Raw genomic sequence first — 15,905 nt, forward strand, 5'->3', positions numbered from 1 at the left:
GCTATCTAATACTACTGTTATTGTGGTGTCCACCTTGTTTCATAGATAAGTAATCCCATTAGGCCTTGATTCTCAAATTGGGGTGAATAAGCTTTCTTATTTAACTGTTATTAGGGTGTCCATCTTGTTAAATAAATAAGAAATTGTATTAGGCCTTGATTCTCAAATTTGGGTGAATAAGCTTTCTTATTTAACTGTTATTGTGGTGTCCACCCTGTTTCATAGATAAGCATTCCATTAGGCCTTAATTGTCAAATTGGGGTGAATAAGCTTTCTAATTTATCTGTTATTGGGGTGGCCACCTTGTTTCATAGATAAGTAATTCTATTAGGCCTTGTTTCTTGTAAAGGGAATATTAATTATTGATATTTTGGGTAATCTCAATAATTAGTAATCATAAATAGGCATGAGTCGTCTAGTGATTTATCATAGTGATCTATTTATTCTATAAAAGGAACTAATCCTGTTGCCTCGCTCTACACTGAACTACGTGCGACTTACTACTGCTGCTACTACGACGACGACTATAAACGACTATACACTGCGTTATGGACAATAAAGTATATTTATTACAAACAATAACACATTTACTACTAATACGCTATATCTATATATATTTATATATCAATGGTTATAAATATATATACATATAGACGCACACACCACAGTACAGTAATACAACACTACAACACAACATCATAATATTACACCTAACTACACTACACAGTACAATAATTTACACAATTCCACCCCACAAATCTACCTATAGAACAAACTTACATGCACACAAATATCAGCAACCCACCCTCCTGGCACTATATTATCCTCTGTCCTTTGAAGTGGCCGAAACTGGACATAATTGTCCAGTTGTCGGCCTCTCTCTCCTGCAGGCACATTTGGGGGGGGGGGGGGGGACCCGTGATGGGGGGATATGACATATTATAAATAAATATCAATATATATATATATATATATAGCCATAGATGCTTGGGGCACATCTATAAATATATATACATATACACAACCTGGAGAGACCCATATACTGGGTCCACATACAGGGGACCAACATATGTCCCCACTGGCCATACAGGGCCAATATATATATGGCCATACAGGGAATAAATATCCCTATTGGCCACATAAGGGGCCAATATATATACAGAGATATATATATATATACACATTTATATATACGCTCCACCTGACTTCCCTCTACAATACCCCTGTTGTCGAGCACACAACAATAACTTGAGGTAAGTGTTGGGATTTATTTGCCTCAACCCCAATCTTGGCGACAGTTCAGGAAGGACTGAAGTATAATCTGGCCCTTAAGTACCTAGACATTGCCCATCGCTACCGACACCTCCGACCTGTCCTTCACCATAACCAGTCTTCTCTCTGGATCTTGAACTTTCTTCTACTGTTAGTGTCGATCTTTAGGTTTCAGCCGCTCACACAGTCGTCTTTTATGGGTCAGACTCTGGAATGGCTTCACCTTCACCGTCTCTCCATGTAACACCTCCTTCTTTCTGGGGTACGGTCTACCGTGGAATCGACTTCCATCTGACCCTTCTCCTTTCATTCAGGTATAAGCAGCTCCTACTGTCGGCTTTTATTGGTCAGACTCTGGGATGGCCTCAACCTCATTGTCACCTTCTTTCTGGGATACGGTAATGACATCTTCTCAGCATAGACAGGACTTTCGTCTAAAACTTCTTCTTTCATCTTGATTGGAGAATCTATCGCTGAGGATGTTCTACCATGGACAGATACGTAGGTCTTTACAAGGCAGGTCAGAATTTCTGAGTAAGAGGCGATGCCGTAGTACCTAAATTCTAACTGCGAGAAAGAACACCGCCCTATCTTATATTCCGTCCAACCCTTACAAACTTTACCATTCTTGGGGTTAAGGTTGCAAATAACTTGTTAAAGGAGAAGGCCTGTCCCTAGGGGAACTAGTCTTTTCCCCATTCACACAAAAACAGGTCACATCCCTCCCAACACCGCCAAATTTGATTTATTGTGTGTACCCATAGAGACTCATGCAACCTGGCATATCTCTCTCTACACCTCCAAAGACACAGGTAGATCACAGACCCACTGTCAATAGGAAACTACTATAGGATGCAAGTGTGTACAGCCAAATTATAACTTACCGCAGAGCGTTTGGCGAGTTTCCCTGGGTATAGGCTGTCACACATTTGTACCTAGAGTGTCTATGAGTACACAATCGACAAAGATACAAATAATCAATATATGTACATAGTACTATGGGGTTTCAGGATTGCATAAGTTATACATCCTGAACCCTCATAGGAAACCAAGTATAAAAACCTACAAATAAACAATATATATACAAATATGTCCAAGAGGTCCCTGGTTTCAGGAGTTTGTGAGCGTTATGTCCTGAGCCTCCCACAGTTAACTTCGTGAAGTTCCGTCTGGGTATGGTGTACCTGGTCAGCAAGTCCATTGACCCTCCGATACACAGTCCCATGTAGAAGATGATGACCAGAACCAGAAGATATTTTACTGGGTGAATCAAGAGATTGTAGTTGAATAAGCTCTTCCACCCGAACATCTCCAAGTCTTTCATCAGAGCATGAGATACAGTAATGCTCCAGTTGGATTGTGGCACAGTTCTCCATCTCTTGAAGACCTCTGAACAAGGGTCGCTTGACTGCCAAAATCCAGAGGGATCCTCTGGAGCCTCACAAGAGTGTCAGGGCGGATAGCTAGTCTCTTCTGTGGCATCATCTGGGTTCTTCCTCTGCTCCATAGTGAACATACCTATGAAAGAAGAAAATACCAGGCACTCCTGGGGGATTTCTCTCCTCACGTTGCAGTTAATTGTCCTACACCAGCACCAATACCTTTGACCCATGAGTAGAGAAAGGTATTGGGCTGTCTTTCATCTCACAGGACCCCTGTATGAACACCTTACCTTCAGAGGAACGTGTCCTCTGCTTCACATCCCTCTGCATCAACAGATAAGGATGGCCACTCTAATAGGTTAGGATATCTGAGGGGAGGTGTGGACGAAGCACCATGTTGTTTTTGATGGTACGGTATCCCTGTCTTACTCATGTGTACTCAGGGTGATTTCCCCCTGTCATCCTGTCTTGTGGAGGCCAGCAGAATCCATGGCATAAGTCCTGCCTAGACTCTTCAGGACTCCACAACACGCAAACACAGTCCACACTCTGCTGCCAATCACTCTGTGTCCAATCGCAATCAGAGCTGTGTTACCTGATCGGACTAGAATTAAGTGCGCAGCACAACATTACACCAATGTTGTCTGTCCGCCCCAGTCCCCAGTATAACACAGCCCTACCGAAAACCTTGAGCAAAACAGTGTTACCTGTATCGATCAGAGACCTTGGTTACTCATAGTGACATCCCACTTAATCATGTTCCAATGTCACCTGTTCCACTAACCAACAACTTTCTCAATCCACAGTATAACACAGATTTACTCAAAGGGGACACAAGAATGAATAAAAAACAGCAGCGACTGGACTCACAGTGGGGAATGTAAACTACAAAAATCAGCAGGGTGAAACACATTTATAAACAGGGGCTACCACCATCAACATAAGGAAAACATACAAACAGATAACAAAAACACACAACATGGACATGTATCCATCATGCCTTGTTACCACTGTGCAGGCTGGTGGTGGTGGTGGTGTAATGGTGTGGGGGATGTTTTCTGGGCACACTTTAGGCCCCTTAGTGCCAATTGGCCATCGTTTAAATGCCACAGGCTACCTGAGCATTGTTTCTGACCATGTCCATCCCTTCATGACCACCATGTACCCATCCTGTGATGGCTACTTCCAGGATAATGCACCATGTCACAAAGCTCAAATCATTTCAAATTGGTTTCTTGAACATGACAATGAGTTCACTGTACTAAAATGGCCCCCACAGTCACCAGATCTCAACCCAATAGAGCATCTTTGGAATGTGGTGGAACGGGAGCTTCGTGCCCTGGATGTGCATCCCTCAAATCTTCATCAACTGCAAGATGCAATCCTATCAATACGGGCCAACATTTCTAAAGAATGCCATCAGCACCTTGTTGAATCAATGCCACGTAGAATTAAGGCAGTTCTGAAGGCAAAAGGGGGTCTATTAGTATGGTGTTCCTAATAATTCTTTAGGTGAGTTTATATATATATTTAAATATCAATGGTTTTATATATATATATATATATATATATATATGTATACATATAGACGCACACACGACAGTACAGTAATACAACACTACAACACAGCAATATAATATTACACCTAAATACACTACACAATACAATAATTTACACAATTCCACCCCACAAATCTACCTATATAACACACTTCCATACACACAAATATCATCAGTAGCAGCTCCCACCCAACTGGCTACACACTGTCCCTATGGGGATTAACACAATCCGGCACTGCAAGGGAAAGAGGTAACTCAGGGTTGGTGGGTTGATGGCCAGTGCAGGGATTGACAAGTTCTGGGGTTCAGGGATTAAAGGGGTTAATGCTCTGCATGGCAGGGAATGCTCTGCAGGGCAGGGATAGGGTACAGGGCAAGGCAGGTGTTCAGGGATAAAAGGGTTAATGGCGTTGGTGGTATAGCAGAGGTTACTCAGCAATTAATGCTCATCTCCAGGGGTTGCTTGTCTTCCTGGGATGATTCTCTTCATGGCCTCCTCCTCCTCATTCTCTCTTTGGGGCTGCTGGGGTTAACTGCGTAGCGCTGCGCAACATTGCCTCCTCAGCGCTGCCTGCGCTTCCTTCCGGGCGGGTCAGGGGGTCACTGCCTCTGAGCGCTGCCTGCGCTCTCTTCTGGGGATGCAGGTTGGTTCTTCACCCTGCTAGTGCAGCCCGGCGCATTGCTGCCTGCATTCTCATGCGCACGCATGCCTGCAGAAAAGTCCACGTGGGCCAGCGCGTTGATATGACGTCACTGCGCCAGCTCGCGCATCCTGGTGCGCACTTCCAGGCGGCGAATCTCCCGCCTGTGAAGCGCCCGCATACCTCCAGCTGCTGTAATTACAGCATCGGAGGTATGTGACCTACAGGGGCTGGGGAGTTCTTTGCCTTGCCTAGTTATTAAAGGACAGATGATCCAAATAGATTCTCTGTCCTTTGAAGTGGCCGTAACTGGACATAATTGTCCAGTTGTCGGCCTCCCTTAGGGCGGGCACCCAAGATGGGGGGATATATTATGGCCACATTATAAATACACACATATATATATATAAATATATATCTAGCGCTATAGATGCTTGGGGCACATCTATAAATATATATACTGTGGAGATTTGCTCTGATAGGCAGGTTAGTAGACACAGTATAGAGGCAATTACAAAATGACAGTTCGCCGTCTTGGTGTTCGTTCACACCATGGAAAGTCCACAGGACAAAAACATTCACCTTGTTAGCAGGTTTTCAGCAGCGGTCCACGGCAGGCTTCAGGGGCCTGTTTTCCAACATGCGGCTCTCAGCCCTTTAGCACGGCACACACCTTCAGATCCCAAAACACAGAGACAACTTGCTGCTGAGCCCAGCTGTCTTTTAAGGACAGCTAGGTGTTATCAAAACCCGGACCAGTACTTAAAATCCAGTGTTTGACCCCACCTGGCTGCAAATCAGCCCAGCAGCACACACTGGGAGGAAAATAGCTGTCCTCCCAGACCATACCATTCATTGTGTCACAATATATATACACAACCTGGACAGACCCATATACCGGGTCCACATACAGGGGACCTACATATAGTTATTATTACTCTATAGTATGTCCAACAAAGAGGTGCCAGGGCCCTATAAAGTAACAGGCAGTTTCAAAAATGTTGCTGTAGCCAGCAGAGGTAGCAGCAGAAGAAGAGGAGGGGGGAGGTTGCAGCAGCTTCAGCAACAGGCCAGAGCTGCCACTGTCCTCCAGCGGTCATATTTGACCAATCCCGCTGTCCTGGAATGGTTGACTCGGTCTTCAACATCATCTCAAATGACATCAGTCACCCACAGCCAGGAGTCGGTGGGTTCCACAGACACCATTTAGCGGTGCAAGGCTTCATAGAGGCAGCAGCACGCAGTCATCACTCAGCGGTGGGGGTATAATGCCATACTTGCCGGTATGGGAATTTTTCATCAAGTCACCGGAGGATGTCAGCGTGGCTGTATGTAGGAGTAGGATCTGTGATCAGAAGGTAAAGCGCGGCCAGGGAGTCAATGTTGGCACCACGGCTCTGCATCAACACATGGAGCGTCACCATAAAGTGGCCTGGGAAAACCGTTGCACTAATGTAGTGGTACAGCCTGATGCAGCAACCACACCTGTTTTCCAGCAGTCAGGCCCCCACCACTTCAGCAGAAGGGAGCTGTGCTTCCTTTCCATCATCTACTGGTCCTGATGCTCCTCCTCCTCTTCCTACTCCTCGTTTCGCCAGCAATCGATCACCAGCAGTATGCATGCACTCATCCAACAGCGCAAAATCTGAACGTGCTCCTGGCCAAGTTGCTGGTACTACAGTTTCTCCCTTTCCATGTGGTTGACGCTGCACATTTCAGAGTACTATGGGCTCATCTATGGGGGGCAGTAAGAAGGGATATTTTATACTTGCAAATTATGGAGGACACTAGGGACATCTACTGGGGCACTATATATGGGGCATTTTATACTGGTACATTATGGGGGGCACCAGGAGGAAGGGGGAGAGGAGCACGATGGGGCATTTACTGGGGGCACTATATAGGGTTATTGTATGCTGGCACATTATGGGGGCACTATCGAGACATTAGCTCAACTGGGAGCATTAAAAGGGCTTATTTTTGGCATTGGCACATTATAACGAGAATTTTTACTACTGGGGGGCATTATGATGGGCTTTTTTTATTACAGGGGGTCTATGGGAAACATGATTACTAGTATGGGCACCATGGGATCATTATTTCTTCTGGGGCACAATGGGGACATGTTGTCATGCCCCACTCTGACGATGTGCGGAGGTCGGCCAGGATAGCAGCACGAGTTTAGTGTTGTTTTGGAGCCGTGCTGGATCCGCCTCTCATCAGGTGCACTGGGTGGGGTCATTAGTTTAAATAGCACACCAGCCCAGTGCTCTGAGCGGATTATACTAATCACTGTGGTCTTTGAAGCTAGGAAGGAAGGTTGTCTCTCTGTTCCAGCTCAGAAAGATAAGTGGGATTTCTAGTTTGGTTGTTTTGTGTCATCTCTCCCATCCAGGTTCTGTGTGAGCAGGCTGCTCCTATTTCCCCTCTTCACCATCTCAGGGTATTTAGGGTTTTGTCAGCCCAGGCACGAGGACACATCTTACCTACCTTCAAGGTCTGCATGTGGGCTGAGCAGTGCAAGGAAAGAGGTCAGGGATAAGCTAGGAGGTTACCTTCCCCTGTCTCTCGCCCAGAGCCTGGTTGGTGGGTTATCAGTGAGTCTGAGTGCACGCCCGCCGTGACACATGTTGGGGGCACTGTAGGAGCATTATTACTAACATGTGTGCTCTAGCAGAGAATTATTACTATTAGTGGGACTTTTGGGAGCACTATAACTGTGAGGGCACCTTGGCACAGTATCATCTTACCACAATTATTTTCGGGGGACGTTATGTTTACACTATTAGCGTCAGGGACACTATTTGCTTGACAAGGTTATTTTAGGGCACTGTGTGCCAATAATTATTGAAGGGGGTATTATCTGTGTGGCACTAATTATCAGGGGGTTTATCTGTTTGTGCAGTATAGTATTGGGGAGCACAGCAGCACAGTATTTGGGGTGGTAGGATGATTTGTCCAGAAGATGGGAAGATGATGGAAAAGTAGTAAACTAAGATTTTGTTTGTCAAACTGCAGAGACGATAAATAGCTGAAAACTGGTGGTCTGGTCTGAAAGTCTGAAAGGAGAAGATGAGGAAAGAGAACATCTACATCAAAGGAGTCGTCACTGGATGTAAGAGATATGGGGTGCTGTATTACCCTGTATGTTCTGTAGTGATGGGAAGTTGGATATAGAATTTGGCCCACACTGTAGTAGCCTGGCCCCAGACTTCAGGTCACATTGTGCATGTTCTGTATTCTGGGGCCTCACACCCATCTACTACATTATCTGTACTCAGAGAGTTATCACTAGTGTTGGGCGCGAATATTCGAATCGCGAATATTACTAGCGAATATCGGCACTTCGAGAATTCGCGAATATTTAGAATATAGTGATATATATTCGTATTTTTGAATATTCTAGATTTTTTTTCATCTGAACCCATGATCCCTCCCCGCTTCTTGCTTGGGGGCCAATGAGAACGCTGCAATGTCTATGTCTGAGCTTAGCAACATCCCTAGCAACCAATAGGAAAGTTGCCTACCCCTTACTATATAAAAACCTTCCCAGCAGCCATTTTCTACAGTTTTTTAAAGTTCTGAGAGAGACAGCAGTGTCATTGCTGTGCTCTGTGCTTTGCTGTGTCATTACATTAGATAGATAGTTAGATAGCTTATATATATAATACAGATATTTAGTGGGAGATAGTCAGTGTAGGGTGTTAGGTAGTGTGATAGGTTCTGCTGTCCATACATACATGCAGACCTGCTAAAATGTAAAGTTTCATGTATTGCTCCAAAATATTTGCATCATTAGTGCCGTTAGCAATTAGCGCAATCGTGAATATATTGAAGCACTCTATCTGTATATAAAGCTATTGTAATGTTCTGCCATGCCAACCATTTTCTCCAGTCTCAGGAAACTTCTAGCAGCTTGGAAAATGTAGCAAAAGTGACCCACACCTGTATTGCGTGTGCATTACTTGAATACATTGCCAGATTTTCGCAATCAAGAAAATAATCACTAATTCTGGAATTCGCAAATATATGATGAATATTCTACAAAACATTCACGAAATATCGCAAATTCGAATATTGCCCCTGCCGCTCATCACTAGTTATCACTCTGTTATCTGTGGTGTTATGTATGACTGCAAGTGATATCTACTGCATTATCTGTAAAAAGGAGCGTGGCCACAGGTTGGAGGGGGCGCAATACTTGGCTTGCCCCATGGTTCTGGCAACTCACACTACGCCACTGCCACCCTCACCACTCTGTGACTGGGCCACTATGTTGACTCCTCATGCTGTTGCCACGCTCACCACTCTGTGACTAGGCCACTATGTTGACTCCTCTCGCTGTTGCCCCCCTTCACCATTCTGTGACTAGGTGACTATGTTGACTTCCTCATGCTATTGCCACCCTCCCCACTCTGTGACTAGGCCACTGTGTTGACTCTTCTTGCTTTTGTCACCCTCACCACTCTGTGACTGGGACACTAGTGTCCCTGTTTGGCCTTGTTGACAACACTGTTCATTTTATCCTTATTCTGATCTGTCAGAAGAAATTAAAAATTAAAAACTCAACAGATCCTGTCTTTGGAGCATTCATAAGGCTTCTATCACACAGTCAGTATTTTACATCAGGATTTGGAAACAAAAAGCAGGAGTGGGTCCAAAACACAAAAGACATACAAATATTCCTATCATCTGTCATCTATGTTTTGGACCCATTCCCGGTTTTGCCTTACCAATACTGATCAAATACTGAGCCAAAAAATGGCTAAATACTGAATGTGTGATAGAAGCCATTAAAGTTCTGCATGCAGGACTTCATTTACAGCTGAATAAAACCGATTTCAGACACAAATGGGCAAAACTCATGGAAATTGAGCATAAGGCCTCTATCACACAGTCAGTATTTGGCTTCGGGATTTGATAATGATTTGGAAGACCAAAGCAAGAAGTGGGTCCAAAATATAGAAGACATGCAAATATTTATTTCACATGTCATCTCTATTTTGGATTAACTCCTGTTTTTGCCTTACCAATGCTGATCAATGACTGACCAAATACTGACTGTGTGAAGGCAGATGCTCGAAAGAAAGGATACTGGTTTTTATTGGGTGATTCTTCTCACAGATCATAAGAGGGCAAAAATAACCAGTGACATCAACACAAACTTACTGCTGACACCCTCCCCACTCTGTCATGGGGCCACTCCTTGTATCATTGGCTAACAGAACACGTTATCTAGCAATCTATGTGGAATCAGTAGACGATGTAAAATGAGGCAACTTTCACTCTGTTGTAGAATCTTGGGACACTGCACAGTTAAGTACATTATACCTGACACTAACATTGACCTGTAAGCCTGAGTTCACACTTCAGTTATTTGGTCAGTTAATTCCATCAGTAACTAGATGGTGAGCCAAAATCAGGAGTGCGCTGGAACCAGGACTAGCTATGCATGTTGCTGAAATGCACAGTGATGTACACCGAGATACACTTTCCCTGCATGTAGGGATATAGCTGATTTATCGCGCTTCGCGACGAGCTAATTCGGAACTAATCAAATTTTTGAAAAATTCGCTCATCTCATCTTACGGGATTAATGCTCTTGTATTTTATTTTCAGGCATTTTTGCTATTTATCATGTCAAATCTGTTTCATTTTTATTGTCCATGTATTTTTATATGTAAAGTTGGGAAAGGGAATTATTATAATCATTTATTCGTTTGTTAATTCTTATTATTTAAAAAAAAGATATCTTTTTAGTCCCCCTATGGGACTTCAAAATGCAATCATTCGATTCGATAGTATACTATTGCAGTTGATGGGATTTTGAGAGGATTGGATTCCTATTAAGCCCTGCCCATAGGTAGTTTACTATGGCAGACCTGGGAACCTTCACAAGGCCCCAGACTGTCATAGCAACTGATTAGTAACCTGCAATTGTGTTAATATCTGTAAACAAAGTTATCAAATTATTGATATCACATACAGCATCAAAGCATACTCTGCAGTCCACGACTTAAATTGGGTTTTCTCACTTCAGCAAATTGCATTTATTATGTAGACAACTGTTAATACAAGGCACTACTAATGTCTTGTGATTGTCCATCATTGCCTCCTTTCCTGGTTTGGTAAATTTTTTCATCACATTATATTCCATGGGTTAGGACTACCCTATCATCCAGCAGCGGCGGCCATCCTTGCATGATATAGGAAAAAGTGCCGGCCTCTCAGGTGGCCACAACCATGAGAGTGCGAATAGGATGGTGCTTTTTCCTACAGTGTACAAGCACGGCCACCGCTGCTGGATTGCAGGGTGGTCAGAACCCCTGGAAATAAGCAGTGCATAACGTGATGGAAAAATGAATCCAGCCAGCAAATGAGATCTACCATGTAGCAGCGGAGGGGTTACCGTTGCTGGAAAAGAAAGTTTATTTAGCGACTTGGATTCTGCAAAAGAAAATGTTACACCTTGTGTTGTTCTTCGGTTCAAAGGCGCTGTCACTCGAGCTAAAGAAAAAGGCTATAATTCATATGCAAAGCAGAGAGGGAAATTTCACCATTTCATAATAAAATGTTGAAGCGCTTTGATCGCAACTGTAAAGAGGTGTGAAACAGTGTTTCAGAAACAGACAGATATTTGTATAATAAGCCTTTATGTATTGCCAGTTGAGAATAATAACATATAAAAAGCCTCAACTTACCTCATCTAACTGGTACAGCCTAGGCATAAATAAAAGAGAACAATACAATTACTATTACGCACTGGCTGATCTAGCGCTGCATCACTGTGTATTCTGTATAATTGCTGGCAAGAAGATTAATGTTTTGCTACATATCAGAAGAAGGTCACAAGGGGACTTGCTGCGATGTCTAAACATCTAGTCTTTAAGCTCCCTTCTCTTTTCCCCTCACGGAAATGAACTTGCAACACTCCCTCTAATTATGGAGATTTCTTTCTGTGCATAGTGGAAAAGTCTTCATATTGTGTCTTTGTGGCAAAAAACTGGTTGCTATATTAACAAAGATATTAGAAAAGTTTCATGCTTACCATTACTCTTGAACGAATCGAAGTCCACGATAAATTAGATTCGCCATGAAGCCTAATGTCCCCGTGCCTGGTAGAAAATCAATTTAACCTGCAATAGTGCAAAAAATAAAAATAAAAATCATACTTTCCTCCTCTATTTGCTCACGACAAGCCGGCCTCCGCCATCTTGCTTGAAAATATCGACCGAAATCCTGTGTGCAGTGACGCATGACATCACTGGCGTGATGACGTCATCTCGGGCCGCATTTGATTTTGTGCCAGCTCTTCAAGCAAGATGGCGGCAGCCGGCCAGTCGCGAGCAAATGGAGGAGGTAAGTATGATTTTTTTGTTTTTGTTTTAATTTTACACCGTGTTATGTATATCAGATGCCGTGATCATGTATGAAAGTGGCATCTGAGGGGTGCAATGATGAGGGGGGGGCACAATCTCGGCTTGGGGTTATTTCACCCACTGCTTAAAAATAAATGCGGCCTTAAGGCCTCTTTCACACTACCGTTTTTTGTTTCCGTTTTGCGGGCCGTTTTTTGCGTTCCATAAACGGTCCGTATACGGAACCATTCATTTTAATGGTTCCGCAAAAAAAACGGAACACATACGGAAATGCATCCGTATGTCTTCCGTATCCGTTCCATTTTTTCTGAACCATCTATTGAAAATGTTATGCCCAGACCAATTTTTTCTATGTAATTACTGTATATGCCATACGGAAAAACAGGACAACGGAACGGAAACGGAAACACAACGGAAACAAAAAAACAGAACAACGGATCCGTGAAAAACGGACCACAAAATACTGAAATAGCCATACGGTGGTGTGAAAGAGGCCTTAAGATGTATGAAAAGAGAAATGAGATAATTTTACGGTTAAGTTTAACAGGAGAGTTTTTAGAGGAGCTCAGAGTAGGAGCTTAAAGGATATCTATCAGCATTAAAATGCCCAAATTAGAGTGTATAGTGTAAGTGATGTCGAGTTGTTTTTTATTTTTTTCATCCTTTCTTGTGTAGAATGGTGTGCTCTGACTAACCAGCAGGGAAATGCATTTAGAGGACTTCTTTACTCATGGACATAATAGAAAGGATAGACAGTCCTCTCAAAACATTTTACTGCTGGTTCATTGGAGCACAGCATTGGACTGCAAGTGAGTATGAAAAATAAATTACATAACCAAACTCTAGTTTGGGGACTGTTTCAGAGTTGACAGATTCCCTTTAAATATAGGAGTTCTAAGAGGTGACTCCTCTCAAGCCTACCCTAGAGAGATTGGTTGGCTTCTTAGTGGGTGTCACACACAGAGTTCCGTGTCCATTTTTGATGGTATTTTTTAAATCAAAACCAAAAGTGGATCCAGCAGGAAGGAGAAGTATAAAGCCGGGTTCACATCTGCATTGGGAACTCCAACACTCTGTTCTGATCAATGAATTCAGCATATACGTTTGCATTCGGCCGGACGAAAAATACTACACACAGCATTTTTTGTCTGGCCCAAAGCTGCCATATATGCCAGAAAGCGCCTGGATCCCTGTCGGATCTCATTATTGTGAATCCAGCTATGCCAACCGACCACTAGTGTTGAGCGCGAATATTCAAAAAGCAAATTTTTATCACGAATATCGGCACTTCGAGAATTCGCAAATATTTAGAATATAGTGCTATATATTCATAATGACGAATGTGTTTTTTTTTTTTTTTTAACACAGTACACATCAGGTGATCATCCCTCCATTCTTCTAGCTTGTGGGTCAATGACAAGGCTTTGTCACAGCTTAGCAACATCCCTAGCAACCAATAGAATAGTTGCCTACCCCACGCCGGTATTTCGTGCACATTACCCGAATAATACATTGCCGATTTTCTCAATCAAGAATATAATCTCAAATTCGCGAATTCACGAATATATGACGAATATTCTGCAAAATATTCGCAAAATATTGCGAATTCGAATATTGCCCCTGCCGCTTATCACTACTATCACTATTTTCTGGCAATTGATCCTCCACTGCCTGACCAGTGTTGTGCCTTGTTCCTTATAGACCCTGTGCTGTCTGCCCTGACTTTGGACTTTTTACCGTATAGTTCATGCCCTGATCTTTGTCTGATCCCTCGGTGCTCTGCACCAGTGACTATTGACCTCCGTCGGTCAGCTGTCAATCCTACAGAGACTACTCCAGGAGGTTGCAGCCTGGTGGTTCCCCTGCAGAAAAATACAGATACCTGTATAGGAGATAAAAGGTTAAAAACCAGGGGACTACAAGGATAACATCCTTAGGAGTGGCCCCAAGTTAAATCTGTTGGTTGACACAGTGGTTCCACACCCATTGTGAAATGTATATAAATCAACAATTTGTTAAATTGCATCTTATAAATAAAATTATTTTAAAAAATCATTTAATAAAAAAAACAATAGTAAAACTACATGAAATGTTGAGTAGCATATGAAAATCGTGCCTGTTGCATTGATAATCCACTATCATGAATGCAACATCTAAATTTCACCAAATTATGTCAATTTACCTTTGTGTCCATAAAAAAAAAAAATGAATTTTAGATAGACATTAGACACTATAGTGCCAGGACAATTTAGCATTATTGTACAGTTGCTGTTTTGTGCCCACCGCGTCAGTGCTTATCCCTGCCTGTTTATTCTTAGACATCATTTCATGCATATAACATAAAAATAGCCATAATAATTATGCTCATTTTGTGTTTCTTTAATTGTTGACTGTAATAGGTTTTCTTCCTTCCTTTTATTCGAAATCTCTACTTTGAGGCCCTAGAATTACTCAGCTCCTCCGTGCTAATCATCGACAAGGGCTTGCATTTAAAGATAGATTGTAAACTTCCTAATTAAAGCTTTGCATCACAGGAGCCCAAAAAAAGGCCCTGCTAGAGGTTAGAGGCTGTCAATGTGTGTGAGCTGAATATTCTGGGGACTCATTGACCTCAGCACAAAAAAAATGCGTAACATGTGTGAATCAGGTTAACCCCTTGTAAGCATGAAACTATGATGTCGGAAGGCAAGGTCCCATTAAAAGTAAAGACAAGCACTTATGACAGGAAGTACAGACGTGCTAGGAGTTAAGTTGATATTTTGACTCCTAAAAAGAGAATGTAAGAATTTTGAATTCTGTAAGTTTTGTATGGAGATTGAAGAAAATGAAAACATTAGTCACAGAGTTGGCATAGTTCTTTCTTTTCATGTTCTTTAGAGATGTAAATGTGCCTTAAGCAGTAAGCATCCAAGCACTGGACTTCACTAACCAAAAAGAAGCTTTGCGTAGCTGGAGCTAATGGTGACCTTGTAATCGGGATATCTTTACACAGTACACATGTGCTCTACCTGAACAACCAGGCAGTTCCTTAAAGAGCATCCACTATCGTTTACATTTCTTCTGGGTACCTATAAGTAAATAGCCCACAAAAACCACTACAAAAATACATGCTCCATGTGAAACTGGATTCTCGACAGCTTTGATGGGTTTCATTATGTCTGACATCTAATCCTTATTGGCCATAATTTTTAAAAAAATCTTATGCAATGCAATCTGCAGGCAGCATAGTATCGAGCAGGTGGAGCTGATACATAGTTTTGTAGGCAAAGATTTATCAAAATGTATAATTTATACAGTAAATCTCTTCCAGGCCCCTCTTGAACTCTTTTAGTGAATTCACCATCAGTACCTCCCATAGTCTCTAACTGCTCTTGCAGTAAAGAATCCCCATCTAATGTATGTTATTGTAGTAACCTTCTTTCCTTCAGACACAGAGGATGCAATAGATGATGGGAGTGATATCTGTACTGACCCCTGACATATTTATACATAGTTATTAGATCTTCCCTCAGTCGTCTTTTTTTCAAAACTAAATAAAATTAATTTTAATATCTTTCTAATATCTTTCTGGGTTCTGCAGTCCACCCATTCCAGTTATTACTTTAGTTGCCCTCCTCTGAATCCTTTCTATTAGTGTTGAACGAATAGAAGCATCCAAAGTGGAATTCGATC

The sequence above is a fragment of the Bufo gargarizans genome, chromosome 10, assembly GCF_014858855.1.
Source record: "Bufo gargarizans isolate SCDJY-AF-19 chromosome 10, ASM1485885v1, whole genome shotgun sequence".
Classification (NCBI taxonomy): Eukaryota; Metazoa; Chordata; class Amphibia; order Anura; family Bufonidae; genus Bufo; species Bufo gargarizans.